Below are 11330 nucleotides of genomic sequence, written 5' to 3' on the forward strand. Positions count from 1 at the left end.
CTTCAGAGCCTGTCCCCCCACCAGCCAGACTTACCAACCGCGGCTCTGCTGGCTGAGAAGATGGCCTTTTTGGAGCCTGAAAGCAGTTTCACATGGGCCTTCTTGGTCTCAGGGTTATGACATGACAGTGGCAAAGTTCCCAGAGGTACGGGTTACTTTGCCCCGGTCACCAGCTTCACTAGGCTTCTTCTCCAGGCAGCATACGATGGTACCTTCAGGTATGGCGCCCACCGAAGGACATTACCGATGTTGAGTTGGGCTGCAAGAGAAGGAGCACAGGGTGTTCAGGACAGCACTGTGACCCATCTTAACACCCTGAGAACTAAGAAACCAATGCAAATCTACACACTGTAGTGGCCTCGAAAGCCCAGAGGAGCATTCAACCTACAGTTTCCTTTTGCTCACCGGGTACATTCTTTGGCCAAGAGGCTCTCCCCAGATGAAGCAACTGCTCGGAATGCTCCACTCTTACGGGGTTAAGGGAGTTAAATTCCCCAGGCAGGGGCCAATACCAAGACAATCAACTATCTTCACAGTCGCGAGACTTACGCTTCTTGCCGCAGTACACGAACTGGCCCGTGTGGATGCCCTCGGCTGCGATGAACAGTTCCATTCGCTTCTTAAACCCGTACGGGTCCCGGAAGACTACCTTGGCGAGGGGTGCGCCGCGGCCCCGGTCGTGGATGATCTCCTGTGGCCCCAGGCGGCGTGAGCGCGAGGTCCCGGGGGGGGCTGCCTGCCCTACGCCCTCCATCCGGCCCCGGCCGATGCCCCACACCTCCACGATGCCCTTAATGTAGCCTTGCCGTTTGCGAAGTCCACGCCCTTGCGGTGCTTCACGTGCGCTCGGAACACGGAGCTCGCGCCCTTCCACTGCCCACGAGTCACGCGGCCCACGACGGCCGGCCTGGAGGGAAGGGGGCTCAATCATCTCGCAACAGGGCCAAACATCCGCCAGCCCGGCTCCCTGCGTCCCTCGCCCCCTTTGCGCCCCCCGCCCCGTCCGTGCGCCGCAGAGCCTCGTTAGGAGAAACGGTTTGGACCCAGAGGACCCGGGGGCGGCGAATGGCCAAGGACAGCCCAGAGGCCGCGGCGCCGCCAACACGTCCCACCAGCTTACAGTTGCCGCGGAAAAAGAAATGTGGCGCCCAGGTGCGGCTTCACCTTCCGGGGCGGGTGCCGCGGGCCGCCGTCGCGCGATGCACGCAGGGAGTTGTAGTTCGCCCGCGACCACCCGGCCCCCGCCGCTATAGCCTCCGCGCAGGCGCACTGACCTGCGGAACGGAGTGTCCTGGGGTCTTTCCTTGAGGAAAGTGGGGTCGCTCTCGGGCAGGTTCCGAGAGGATAGGGACGCCCGGACCGTCGTGGATCTCCCGGCAGGCGGGTGTCGCCCAGTTCGCGTCTTAGGCGGCACTGAGGGGTTAAGTGACTTATCCAGGGTCACGGAATGGCCGGCTGTCCTCTTGTCCGTGAGGGGCTCCAGTGTAGGGAGAGGGGCTCCCGCCAGTGCACCTCGGTGCAGAGGGAAGAGACATGGCACTGACCCAGGCCAGGTCGTGGTTTGCTGAGCGAGAGAGCTTGGGGGTCTGGGTGACAGATGTCAAATGTCCATCTCTCACCAGAACAACTGCTCCGCAGACGTGGGACTTTGTCCAATGCTGCGTCCTCATAGAGGTTGGAGTGGCTGACCTGGGTGTGGGCACGGGAGAGGAGCTCAGAGGTCATCTTTGCCAGGAGCGTCCAGGGAGGGAGAAGGTCCTCATCTTTACCTGGGCGTCGGTGCGGGGCGAAGTGGGAGCGGCAGAAACTGGAGGAAAAGTTCAGGAGTCACAACTGAGAAGAGGGGACCCACTTCCAGGAGGACCTGCAGACAGGTAGAGGAGGGGAAGCTTCACCGGACACCAGGAGGGCAGAACCAGGGATCACAGAGGCTGAAAGGGAGGATTGGCGGTATTACGCTGGGAAGGGACGAATGAAGGGAGACTGGATGGATGACCATGAGGTGAAGGAACAAGACTGACCAGACCGGGTGGGAGAGAGAAGTGGAAGGGAGGAATGTCGATGAGGTACTGCGAATAGAGATTGCTGGGAAGGAGCGGTGGGGATTAGAGCCTCGAGATGGAAAGTGAGTCTGAATATAGAGGGGAGGAATATCCAACAGAATGCATACAGCCCAGGAGGGGAGGCTCCCTGTAGCATGCATGGGGTGTCATCCAGGAGAGGGATGACACTAGCCAGGAAATGAGATGGGACCCTTGTCTAAATGACAAATGACAGCCATGGGGGGGAGAGACAGTGAGGGAGGGAGGAAGGCAAGGGCAGATTCCAGTTGTCATCTGAGCTTGCAGGAAGAACTGTGACTGCAGGAATTCTACCCTGCAGGGCCAAATATGAGGACCTGGTGTGGTACCAGCTGGGTTTGTTGACGTCACAAGAAGGTGGCAAGAAAGGGCAGGAAGGGGAGCCAGGTGGCCAGGTGCTAAAATCGCATTCCCCTTCCCCCACCTCCCCAACAGTAGTAACCTGTTTTCTACTTTCTATGAATTTACATATTCTAGCTATGTCATGTAAGTGGAATAATAACATCTGTCCCTTGTATCTGACTTTTTTCACTCTACATGATGTCTTCAAGGTTCATCCATGCTGTAGCACTTCATTCCTTTTTATGGCTGAATAATATTCCACTGTATGGATATACCACTTTTTGGTTATCCATTCATCTGCTGATAGATCTTTTAGTTGCTTCCACATTTAGCTATTGTGAATAGTGCTGCTATGAACATTAGTGTACAAATATCTGTTCAAGTCCTGCATTCAATTCATTGGGGTATATAAATAGAACTGGGATCACCAGGTCATATGGTACCTCTATGTTTAGCTTTTTGAGAACCCACTACACTGTTTTCCAAGCCCCTGAACCACTTTACATTTCCAACAACTATGTACATTAGTACCCTAAAGTTTGACACCGTATGAGGGGATTCCCTGGTGGTAAGGTTTAATAGATCCATGATCTTTCTCCCCTCCCTCAGGGGGACTTTGCTGAGGCCAATTCTGAAGCCTCATTTAGTTGCATATTCCATTCATTTGTATGAAGTATCCCTTTCCTTAATGTCCTAGTAACTATTCAGAAACTAGCCATACCTGTTAAAGAGCTTGATAACATTCAATATATAACATGTTTACACATTTCCATTCTATGATTCAGAGATTTTTTTGTTAACTTGACATATCAAAGGTCCAATTTTCTCATAAGAAGCATGTTTCATTTTAAAATTGAGACAGATTACTTAGACTGATTAAGACAGTCAATATGAAAGACGATATTAGTCTCATTTAGCAGTAGTTGATAATCTCGAATTTAAATTTAAAACCCAGCAGCCTTGGGCAGGCCACAGTGGCTCAGCAGGCAATGATGCTTGCCTGCCATGCCAGAGGACCCGGGTTCGATTCCTGGTGCCTACCCATGTGAAAAAAAAAAAAAAAAAACCCAGCAGCCCTGATTCCACAAATATATCAAATTTCTTTAATGTGAAAATAAGTGTTATCTCTTTCGAGAAACACTTTGTCAAAGAAATCTGCTGCTGCCCACACACTGTCTTCTTTTGACATTTCACCCGGTACTTTTATTGTAATTGTGAAAGTGGCCAGCTTCCTGTAAATATCAGCATTTTATATGGGGAAAAAAAATCGGTTCATTTACTGTAAGCAAAACAATAAAACTTTCCCAGTTTTGGAGTTGTTTTGATGTTGTTCTGTCCTTAATATAAAATGTATCTACACTTATTTTTTCAGACTTAACATTAAAACTACTAATTGCTGACACTGTCAAAGCAAAGCAGATCTTTTCCTTCAGTATTACCTTCACTGAATTTTGCTTTTTCATTTCTCGGTCATATCATCAGCTGAACACTGACATTTCATGGTTTATAACAGAAATGATATCTAACTATATTAATTAAAAAATTGATCTGCCCAAAAGAAATTTAACAACTTTATGTCAAAAAAATTGTATTTTAAAATAACTGATGTTGTTTTCTTAAAACAATATTCATTCTAATGGGTGTAAGTTGAAATTTCATTTTGCATTTGATTTGCATTTTACTAATGCCTAATGATACTGAGCATTTTTTAAAAATTTTTTTTATTAAATAAAAAAATTAACTAACACAACATTAAGAAATCATTCCATTCTACATATGCAATCAGTAATTCTTAATATCATCACATAGATGTATGATCATCATTTCTTAGTACATATGCATCAATTTAGAAAAAAAAATACCAAGACAACATAAAAAGAAATAAAATGATAATATAGAGAAAAAATAAAAATAAAAATAAAAAATACAAAAATATATAAGAAAAAAAACTATAGCTCAGATGCAGCTTCATTCAGTGTTTTAACATAATTACATTACAATTAGGTAGTATTGTGCTGTCCATTTTTTTTTTTTTTTTAGATATCATACCATTCTACATATGCAATCAGTAATTCTTAACATCATCACATAGATGCATGATCATCGTTTCTTAGTACATTTGCATCGGTTTAGAAGAACTAGCAATATAACCGAAAAAGATATAGAATGTTAATATAGAGAAAAAAAATAAAAGTAATAATAGTAAGAACAAAACAAAACAAAAAAAAACAAAACAAAAACCTATAGCTCGGATGCAGCATCATTCAGTGTTTTAACATGATTACTTTACAATTAGGTATCATTGTGCCGTCCATTTTTGAGTTTCTGTATCTAGTCCTATTGCACAGTCTGTATCCCATCAGCTCCAACCCATTATCTTACCCTGTTACTAACTCCTGCTGAACTCTGTTACCAATGACATATTCCAAGTTTATTCTCGAGTGTCGATTCACATCATTGGGACCATACAGTATTTGTCTCTTAGTTTCTGGCTAGATTCACTCAGCATAATGTTCTCTAGGTCCATCCATGTTATTACATACTTCATAAGTTTATCCTGCCTTAAAGCTGCATAATATTCCATCGTATGTATATACCACAATTTGTTTAGCCACTCGTCTGTTGATGGACATTTTGGCTGTTTCCATCTCTTTGCAATTGTAAATAATGCTGCTATAAACATTGGTGTGCAAATGTCCGTTTGAGCTTTTGCCCTTAATTCCTTTGAGTAGATTCCCAGCAATGGTATTGCTGGGTCGTATGGCAATTCTATATTCAGCTTTTTGAGGAACCGCCAAACTGCCTTCCACAGTGGTTGCACCATTTGACGTTCCCACCAACAGTGGATAACTGTGCCTCTTTCACCGCATCATCTCCAGCACTTGTCATTTTCTGTTTTGTTGATAGTGGCCATTCTGGTGGGTGTGAGATGATATCTCATTGTGGTTTTGATTTGCATTTCTCTAATGGCCAGGGACATTGAGCATCTCTTCATGTGCCTTTTGGCCATTTGTATTTCCTCCTCTGAGAGGGGTCTATTCAAGTCTTTTTCCCATTTTGTAATTGGGTTGGCTGTCTTTTTGTTGTTGAGTTGAACAATCTGATTATAGATTCTGGATACTAGACCTTTATCTGATATGTCATTTCCAAATATTGATTCCCATTGTGTAGGCTGTCTTTCTACTTTCTTGATGAAGTTCTTTGATGCACAAAAGTGTTTAGTTTTGAGGAGTTCCCATTTATTTATTTCCTTCTTCAGTGCTCTTGCTTTAGGTTTAAGGTCCATAAAACTGCCTCCAATTGTAAGATTCATAAGATATCTCCCAAAATTTTCCTCTAACTGTTTTATGATCTTAGACCTAATGTTTAGATCTTTGATCCATTTTGAGTTAACTTTTGTGTAGGGTGTGAGATATGGGTCTTCTTTCATTCTTTTGCATATGGATATCCAGTTCTCTAGGCACCATTTATTGAAGAGACTGTTCTGTCCCAGGTGAGTTGGCTTGACTGCCTTATCAAAGATCAAATGTCCATAGATGAGAGGGTCTATATCTGAGCACTCTATTCGATTCCATTGGTCGATATATCTATCTTTATGCCAATACCATGCTGTTTTGACCACTGTGGCTTCATAATATGCCTTAAAGTCAGGCAGTGCAAGACCTCCAGCTTCGTTTTTTTTTCCTCAAGATGTTTTTAGCAATTCGGGGCACCCTGCCCTTCCAGATAAATTTGCTTATTGTTTTTTCTATTTCTGAAAAATAAGTTGTTGGGATTTTGATTGGTATTGCATTGAATCTGTAAGTCAATTTAGGTAGGATTGACATCTTAACTATATTTAGTCTTCCAATCCATGAACACGGTATGCCCTTCCATCTATTTAGGTCTTCTGTGATTTCTTTTAGCAGTTTTTTTGTAGTTTTCTTTATATAGGTTTTTTTGTCTCTTTGGTTAAATTTATTCCTAGGCATTTTATTCTTTTAGTTGCAATTGTAAATGGGATTCGTTTCTTGATTTCCCCCTCTGCTTGTTCATTGCTAGTGTATAGAGATGCTACAGATTTTTGAATGTTGATCTTGTAACCTGCTACTTTGCTGTACTCATTTATTAGCTCTAGTAGTTTTGTTGTGGATTTTTCCGGGTTTTCGACGTATAGTATCATATCGTCTGCAAACAGTGATAGTTTTACTTCTTCTTTTCCTATTTTGATGCCTTGTATTTCTTTTTCTTGTCTAATTGCTCTGGCTAGAACCTCCAACACAATGTTGAATAATAGTGGTGATAGTGGACATCCTTGTCTTGTTCCTGATCTTAGGGGGAAAGTTTTCAATTTTTCCCCATTGAGGATGATATTAGCTGTGGGTTTTTCATATATTCCCTCTATCATTTTAAGGAAGTTCCCTTGTATTCCTATCCTTTGAAGTGTTTTCAACAGGAAAGGATGTTGAATCTTGTCAAATGCCTTCTCTGCATCAATTGAGATGATCATGTGATTTTTCTGCTTTCATTTGTTGATATGGTGTATTACATTAATTGATTTTCTTATGTTGAACCATCCTTGCATACCTGGGATGAATCCTACTTGGTCATGATGTATAATTCTTTTAATGTGTTGTTGGATACGATTTGCTAGAATTTTATTGAGGATTTTTGCACCTATATTCATTAGAGAGATTGGCCTGTAGTTTTCTTTTTTTGTAATATCTTTGCCTGGTTTTGGTATGAGGGTGATGTTGGCTTCATAGAATGAATTAGGTAGTTTTCCCTCCGCTTCGATTTTTTTGAAGAGTTTGAGCAGAGTTGGTACTAATTCTTTCTGGAATGTTTGATAGAATTCAGATGTGAAGCCATCTGGTCCTGGACTTTTCTTTTTAAGAAGCTTTTTTTAGAGAAAGGGAGGAAGGGAAGGAAAGACAGAGAGAAGGAAGGAAGGATGGAAGGAAGGAAGGGAGGAAGAAAGGGAAACATCTTTAAACATTTTCTTGTTTTATTGTATTTTGTTTGTTTGTTTGTTTTTTACATGGGCTGGGGCCGGGAATCGAACCGAGGTCCTCCGGCATGGCAGGCAAGCACTTTGCCCGCTGAGCCACCGCGGCCCGCCCCTCTTTTTAAGAAGCTTTTGAATGACTGATTCAATTTCTTTACTTGTGATTGGTTTGTTGAGGTCGTCTATTTCTTCTTGAGTCAGAGTTGGTTGTTCATGTCTTTCCAGGAACCCGTCCATTTCATCTAAATTGTTGTATTTATTAGCGTAAAGTTGTTCATAGTATCCTGTTATTACCTCCTTTATTTCTGTGAGGTCAGTAGTTATGTCTCCTCTTCCATTTCTGATCTTATTTATTTGCATCCTCTCTCTTCTCCTTTTTGTCAATCTTGATAAGGGCCCATCAATCTTATTGACTTTCTCATAGAACCAACTTCTGGCCTTGTTGATTTTCTCTATTGTTTTCATGTTTTCAATTTCATTTATTTCTGCTCTAATCTTTGTTATTTCTTTCCTTTTGCTTGCTTTGGGATTAGTTTGCTGTTCTTTCTCCAGTTCTTCCAAATGGATAGTTAATTCCTGAATTTTTGCCTTTTCTTCTTTTCTGATATAGGCATTTAGGGCAATAAATTTCCCTCTTAGCACTGCCTTTGCTGCATCCCATAAGTTTTGATATGTTGTGTTTTCATTTTCATTCTCCTCGAGGTAGTTGCTAATTTCTCTAGCAATTTCTTCTTTGACCCACTCATTGTTTAGGAGTGTGTTGTTGAGCCTCCACGTATTTGTGAATTTTCTGGCACTCTGCCTATTATTGATTTCCAACTTCATTCCTTTAGGATCTGAGAAAGTGTTGTGTATGATTTCAATCTTTTTAAATTTGTTAAGACTTGCTTTGTGACCCAGCATATGGTCTATCTTTGAGAATGATCCATGAGCACTTGAGAAAAAGGTGTATCCTGCTGTTGTGGGATGTAATGTCCTATAAATGTCTGTTAAGTCTAGCTCATTTATAGTAATATTCAGATTCTCTATTTCTTTATTGATCCTCTGTCTAGATGTTCTGTCCATTGATGAGAGTGGGGTGAATTGAAGTCTCCAACTATTATGGTATATGAGTCTATTTCCCTTTTCAGTGTTTGCAGTGTATTCCTCACGTATTTTGGGGCATTCTGGTTCGGTGCATAAATATTTATGATTGTTATGTCTTGTTTAATTGTTCCTTTTATTAGTATATAGTGTCCTTCTTTGTCTCTTTTAACTGCTTTACATTTGAAGTCTAATTTGTTGGATATTAGTGTAGCCACTCCTGCTCTTTTCTGGTTGTTATTTGCATGAAATATCTTTTCCCAACCTTTCACTTTCAACCTATGTTTATCTTTGGGTCTAAGATGTGTTTCCTGTAGACAGCATATAGAAGGATCCTGTTTTTTAATCCATTCTACCAATCTATGTCTTTTGATTGGGGAATTCAGTCCATTAACATTTAGTGTTATTACTGTTTGGATAATATTTTCCTCTAACATTTTGCCTTTTGTATTATATATATCATATCTGATTTTCCTTCTTTCTACACTCGTCTCCATACCTCTCTCTTCTGTCTTTTTGTATCTGACTCTAGTGCTCCCTTTAGTATTTCTTGCAGAGCTGGTCTCTTGGTCACAAATTCTCTCAGTGACTTTTTGTCTGAGAATGTTTTAATTTCTCCCTCATTTTTGAAGGATAATTTTGCTGGATATAGGAGTCTTGGTTGGCAGTTTTTCTCTTTTAGTAACTTAAATATATCATCCCACTGTCTTCTAGCTTCCATGGTTTCTGCTGAGAAATCTACACATAGTCTTATTGGGTTTCCCTTGTATGTGATGGATTGTTTTTCTCTTGCTGCTTTCTCTTTGACCTCTGACATTCTAACTAGTAAGTGTCTTGGAGAATGCCTATTTGGGTGTAATCTCTTTGGGGTGCGCTGCACTTCTTGGATCTGTTATTTTAGGTCTTTCATAAGAGTTGGGAAATTTTCAGTGATAATTTCTTCCATTAGTTTTTCTCCTCCTTTTCCCTTCTCTTCTCCTTCTGGGACACCCACAACACGTATATTTGTGCAGTTCATATTGTCCTTGAGTTCCCTGATACCCTGTTCAAATTTTTCCATTCTTTTCCCAATAGTTTCTGTTTCTTTTTGGAATTCAGATGTTCCATCCTCCAAATCACTAATTCTATCTTCTGTCTCTTTAAATCTATCATTGTAGGTATCCATTGTTTTTTCCATCTTTTCTACTTTATCCTTCACTTCCATAAGTTCTGTGATTTGTTTTTTCAGTTTTTCTATTTCTTCTTTATGTTCAGCCCATGTCCTCTTCATGTCCTCCCTCAATTTATCGATTTCATTTTTGAAGAGGTTTTCCATTTCTGTTCATATATTCAGCATTAGTTGTCTCAGCTCTTGTATCTCGTTTGAACTATTCATTTGTTCCTTTGACTGGGCCATATTCTCATTCTTCTGAGCATGGACAATTATCTTCTGCTGCTGGCGTCTGGGCATTTAGTCAGATTTCCCTGGGTGTCGGACCCAATAAGGTTGTAAGATTTTTCTGTGAAATCTCTGGGTTCTGTTTTTCTTATCCTGCCCAGTAGGTGGCACTCGTGGCACACGTTTGTCTGCGGGTCCCACCAGTAAAAGGTGCTGTGGGTCCTTTAACTTTGGAAAACTCTCGCCGTCTGGGAGGTTCGCTAGCTGAAGCGGCTTGGAAGAGTGCCAGCCGGCCCGGGGTCCGAACGCGGGGAGGGTCGCTGGCCACCGCAGCCCGGGAAAGCGCCTGTCCGAATTTCTTAGTCAGCCTGGGGTGCCAAACGTGGCGGGAGGGCGCCAGCCACAGCGGCCCGCCCGGGAGAGTGCACGTTCCCGGGGAGTCACGGGTTTGAAGGGCCCCCCCGTCACCATTCTCCGTGGCCTGGGGATTTCTGATCCAATTCTCTCAGTTGGTCCGGGGGGGCCGCGCGTGGTGTGGGCGCCAGCTGCCGCGGTTTGAGGGGACTGCCTGTCCAGTTCTCCCAGCCGGCCCGAGAAGGGGGAAGGGAGTGACTCCGGCCGCTTGCCGCACCGCCCAGTGAAGCCTGCGCCCCTCGGCGATCTCACCAGAGCGGGTTCTCTCAGCCAGCCAGCCATTCCAGGATGGGGTACGCTGTCTTTTTTATCTCTGTCGTGGCTTTGGGAGCTGTTCTGTGTCATTTCTACTCCCCTAGTAGCTGTCCTGGAGGAGAAACTAAGATCCGCGCGTCTTACTAAGCCGCCATCTTCTCTGGAAGTCATACTGAGCATTTTTCATGTGCTTATTGGCTGTTTGTATATCCGTGGAGCAATGTCTATTCAAGTCTTTTGCACATTTTTGTAGCAAATGCTTTAGAATTCCTTCTGATTTCTGTTCTGTGCATATTTGCCAATATTTTCTTTGTGGTAATCCAGGGTTTAAATTTCATATCCTAAATCTATGACAGTTACATTTATTTTGATACCAACCTAACTTCACACCATGTTCCTCTATCCCTCCATGCTCCCACCTGTATGTAGATCTTATTGTAATATATATGAATCTAAAACCATTGGTTTATCATTACTTTTTTATGCATTTGTATAAATGTAGAAAGTGAAAGGTGAATTTAAAATACACAATAGTAGTGGCATTTATATTTACTCATCATCACCTTTACTGGTCATCTTTAATTCCTAATGGAACTTTGATCTATTGTTTAGAGCTCCTTTCCTTTCAACCTGAAGAACTCCCTTTACAATTTTTCATAGGGCTGGTCAAATGATGATGAACTTCTTCAACTTTTGTTTATCTAGGAAAGTCTTAATCTCTCCTTTATTTTTTAAAGACACAGAATTCTTGCTTGGTGTATTAAAATTAGGGTTCTCTAGAGAAACAGAA

The 11330-nt window shown here is 42.3% G+C and overlaps 1 pseudogene across 1 annotated transcript; it reads right to left on the reverse strand.

The window, feature by feature from the left end:
• Positions 1-6: 6 nt before the first annotated feature.
• Positions 7-1220, reverse strand: LOC143688477 (large ribosomal subunit protein uL2-like; annotated as a pseudogene). Its single transcript, XR_013178099.1, has 2 exons — positions 550-1220; positions 7-259 (listed from the first exon to the last, which is right to left on the reverse strand). The product of XR_013178099.1 is annotated as a large ribosomal subunit protein uL2-like (transcript).
• Positions 1221-11330: the final 10110 nt, after the last annotated feature.

This window comes from Tamandua tetradactyla, chromosome 6 (genome assembly GCF_023851605.1).
Source record: "Tamandua tetradactyla isolate mTamTet1 chromosome 6, mTamTet1.pri, whole genome shotgun sequence".
Taxonomy (NCBI): Eukaryota; Metazoa; Chordata; class Mammalia; order Pilosa; family Myrmecophagidae; genus Tamandua; species Tamandua tetradactyla.